This window comes from Tachysurus vachellii, chromosome 13 (assembly GCF_030014155.1).
Source record: "Tachysurus vachellii isolate PV-2020 chromosome 13, HZAU_Pvac_v1, whole genome shotgun sequence".
NCBI lineage: Eukaryota > Metazoa > Chordata > Actinopteri > Siluriformes > Bagridae > Tachysurus > Tachysurus vachellii.
Window position 1 is genome coordinate 4,759,054 of NC_083472.1, and position 4,898 is coordinate 4,763,951.

Genomic DNA, 4,898 nt, shown 5'->3' on the forward strand with positions numbered 1-4,898 from the left:
GCCATCGACATGGTACGCCAGTGAACTGGTAAAAAGGGTTCACTCAAACTTGATATTCCAAGGAATGACACCTGATGCTTGGCAAAATCCATGAGGATGTGTAATTAAGAACACACACCATGTCACACTGAGATCAGAGATGGTCAAACAGCATGATGGTGATTTATACGACCAGATGCTAATTCAGCTCAGCTCTAAGAGAAAGTCAGATTAGTGAACTGGAAATGCTGTGTCATTTTCCACATCTTCTGTTCTCTAGGTTTAGATCATCCATTTAAATGGAGATCTTAGAAATGACTACATTATGACTTACGTGATCAAATAGAATTATGCTACACAGTAAATCTGAGGTGGGGGGCACGATGGCTTAGTGGTTAGCACGTTCGCCTCACACCTCCAGGGTTGAGGGTTCGATTCCCGCCTCCACCTTGTGTGTGTGGAGTTTGCAGGTTCTCCCTGTGCCTCGGGGGTTTCCTCCGGGTACTCCGGTTTCCTCCCCCGGTCCAAAGACATGCATGGTAGGTTGATTGGCATCTCTGGAAAATTGTCCGTAGTGTGTGATTGCGTGAGTGAATGAGAGTGTGTGTGTGCCCTGCGATGGGTTGGCACTCCGTCCAGGGTGTATCCTGCCTTGATGCCCGATGACGCCTGAGATAGGCACAGGCTCCCCGTGACCCGAGGTAGTTTGGATAAGCGGTAGAAGATGAGAGAGAGTGAGTAAATCTGAGGTCACTAGCATGTTGATATAATCATACAGATTATAATAAAGTATTTTTGTTGTCTTTGGTCACATTGGGCTTGTCATATCTTGTGTTTAAGTTCAAATTTCAACTCATAACTAAAGAAGGTTGTCTGCGACAGCAAAAACAAATACTACTAAGCAGTGTCTAAGTAGTTTTAGCAAATAAAAATGTCAGTTTAAAATTACATTCAGCCTTGACCCATTAATTTAAATTCCTTTTTTTCTGTGGACCTTTTTAAAGACAGTGACGACAATTCATCCATTTTCATTAAGTCAATTGAAGAGCGTTTGGTCAGCGTTAGCTTTCGAAGCCGAGCTAAAACTCCTTTAACTTTGGTGATAATGTTTAACTTCTCCTTAACTTATGCTAATGATCTTCCTGTATGTGGCCGTGCAAGTTTTGCTGTCTCTCTGTGTTCATTAACAAGAGAACACCAACAAACAGGAAGCAAACAAACAGCTTCTGTTTCCTATAAACTCTACAGCCTTTAAAAGGCAACATGGTGATAATGAATGACAGCTAGCTGGGGGGCCATTAGCATTGTGCAGCTCTCACATAGCTGTTGGATCTTTTATTGAGAAGGAAACATTTAATGTCTAAAAAATTTAAAGTCTTGATTTCCATATATGGCATGTAAGTTGAAGCTAGCATTGATGCTAGCATGTCTGTAGATTTTATATCTATGTTAGGATCAGATTCTAGGCTGCTTCCTTAAACTTAATCACCAGGGAAATTTCTTCCTCATATCGTTTCAGGAGGTTTTTTCTTACCACCTTAGACTGCTTATCAGGGATAAAAATAAATTACAATTTTTAAACTTACTAATCATTTATTAATAATCAGACCACAGGGTTAGTCAAGATACAGCACCACTGGAGCAGAGAGTGTTAAGGGCCTTTCTCAAGGGCCCAACAGTGGCAGCTTGTCAGTGTTGGGGGGCTTGTACCCTAATCCTTCGATCAACAACCCAGAGCCTTAACCTTAAATTGTAAATATAAAATGAATAAATAAAACATAAAAATCAAAGAAATAAGATAAATAATTATAGTATTATTAATAATAATAAATTATTAAATTATAATTATAATAAATAATTAATAATTAAAATTACTTAAAATAATATATATATATATATATATATATATATATATATATATATATATATATATATATATATATATATATATATATATATATATATATATATACACACCTGGTACCTGGAACAAATACTTTATTATATTTATATGTGTTGTTCAAACAAATATGTTCCAACTACTATAATTAATTATATTATCTAATAATACACTGATTTTTAAAAAATTATGTTGCACAGAGAAAAAAAACTATAAAAGGAGCTATAGCAATCTGCTATACTGATATAACTGCTTATAAACAGTGGTGTAAGACTCGAGTAGCACATACTGGATTGTGCTGTGTTAACAGTAATAACACTGTAATAACACAATGTCAGACATTTTTCCACATTATCGTTTCACTATAAAAATACTCATGATGGAAAATAATCCATGAACTGAGCTAAAGGCCAGATATCTTTTTTTACCTGCACATTACAGTGAAATCAGAAGTGTGGTACAAATACATGATATAATTCACTTAGTTATTAAACACTCATATCACAATTGAATGGCGTAAACCTCTTGTGTGTGGCATAACATGTTTATTAGGGTTTCTACCTGCAAGTGGTAGAAAGTGGAGGGAGAAGATAGTGTAGTGTTTCAGTGCTGGTTAGTGTTGGATCTTAATGACCCTCTGCTTTTGTGTGTGTGCAGAAAGGGATGGACCTTTAATGCTGGGGGGCTTTGCTTTGCTTCCCCTACGGCCCCTCTCTTTTCAAACGCATCCCCCGAGCCGGGCCTGGGAGCCGCCGGGAGCTGCTCACATCCTCGGAAAATTCAGGGGATGAGAAAAAGTTTATGGAAGCGAGTAGGAGTTTATTCAGCAGCCCCGCCGCCGGCTCTTTTCACAGCCCTGAGAGGGCGAATGTGTAAGGGAGCAATCAAGCATGCGTTGGGAATGAGCTCGCTTGCCTTCCTACCTGTGACGGCCCCCCTCAAGTACGCCTAAGAGAGCCAGTGAGTTGGGGGGGTCAGTGGGGTTTGGGGGGTTTGTGGATGGGGGAGTGAAGGAGGGAAGGAGGACAATAGACAGAGGGAACAAACAATCCGGAGAAGTCTATCATTCTGTGCGCTGTTATCTTAGGCGCTGAATGCGAGAGGAGTCCCCCTTTTCTCCCCTGATGGTCAGCAGTGTTTTCAGGAGCCAGCGACACTCCTCTCGCTCCATTCAGCGCCTCTCGACAGGTTCACAAGGGCAACAAGTGCAGTATATTAAAAAAAAGGAGGAGGGGGGTTTAACTTCATTTGTCTGGAGTTGAGGATGCTCAAGTGTGCAGGCAGGCTTCACAAAAAAAATTATTATTTAAAAAAAAATCCTTTACAAGAAAACAAAACTCTTTTTTTTGCACTTGCCTTTTCAGGGATAAACAATTAAAAAATGAATTAAATAAATAATTGTCTTTCTATTTATTTTGGATAGTATGTGGATTGAAGTGTGGATGTGTTTCTTTCTAAATTAGATGACAAGATCTAAAATATGTCACCCAAAAAAAAAACCTCAATTAAAGTCTCCTTTTTTTTCCCTCCATCCAGGCTTAGTGAGCAGTAAAGCGATACTCCCTGGCCACCAATGCTCTCCTCACAGACGCACCGGTCCCCCTGCCTGTGGGAAAGGGGAAACCATGACTTATCTGAACATATGGTTTCCCAATTCAAGTCAAAATGTCTGAGGCCTGTTGCATCTGGTGCCATTTTAGTTGGCTAAAAATGCCACACAGGGCTGTGACGAAAGGCGAAGAAGCGAAGGAAAATACAGTCGTTACACACCCATGGGTTCTGTTTCTCACCTCATTAGCCACTGGCCTCCGTGACCAATTAGGCTTTGTCACCGTTGCTGGGGTCATTATGCTCTCATTTCGCTGTGCGCTCATTCAGCTGTCTCTGGGGAGAAAACAAAGGTCGTCGTTGAAAAAACGCTTGCTGACGGGGAGGCGCAGAAAAGCGATGTTCCTTTTATAAATTGATCGAAAAATTGGACAGAAAGAGATCTCAAAAAGTAATTAGAGAATTTTGTGGGCCATGTCATTGTCAACTGGGGAAAACGTGTGTGTGTGTGTGTGTGTGGAATTGCCACAAATTTCAGTGCTGACCATAAAACCTACAGGGTGACAAGTTGGCCGAAGTAAGTACGCTCTGAAATAAGTTTGGACCTCACACAAACCCAGACAAGCAACACCACCTTGAGTACGGATTATGTTCGACACAAGCAGGAGTTAGTTGAGAGGTTTAATTCCGTTTAAATGCATTGTCGACTCTGCGCAGGTCAGCGAATGGCCAGCGGTACCAAACAGAGGCCTGAGGGAAAGGGTAGTGCCGGTGTCAATCACTGAGTCATGCAGGACAAAAGGCTGTAATTGGCATGAGTCCACCTCAAACCCCCTCTACACACCTCACAGCATCCCTGCTGCGACTGACCACGAGCTCACACACACTCACACACACACACACTCACTCACACACATGGCTTAGAGCCACACTCACTCACACACTCACCATACAAGCACGCTGCAGGGACCGTGGCGGAAACAGCGTGTTACAACACATTTACAACAGCGTGGTAATGCAGCGCAGGTCAGTGTGATGAGTCATCACAGGCTCAGAGCCACGTACAAACACCGTCTGCTGCCCCGTGACAAAAAAAATAAAACGAGAGTTTGAGAAGATGCTCACTGAGGTTTAATATTAATGTATTTAAAAATGTTCTTGTTGTTTTAATAAACGCAGTATTATTTGGTGATTATCTCGACAATATGTTTGATGATGATGATGATGATGATGATGATGGAAAAGGTGAAAAAGGAAGAAAAATAAGCTGAAAGAAAAAAAGAAGAGGAAAAGAAAATCAGCACTGTAAATACAAAGATAACAACTAAGTAGATGAGAAAGAAAGAAAGAAAGAAAGAAAGAAAGAAAGAAAGAAAGAAAGAAAGAAAGAAAGAAAGAAAGAATATGTTAATAATAAAAAGGTGACAAATTAAGGGAAGGAAAACAAGGAAAAAATAGAATAGATGAAGCT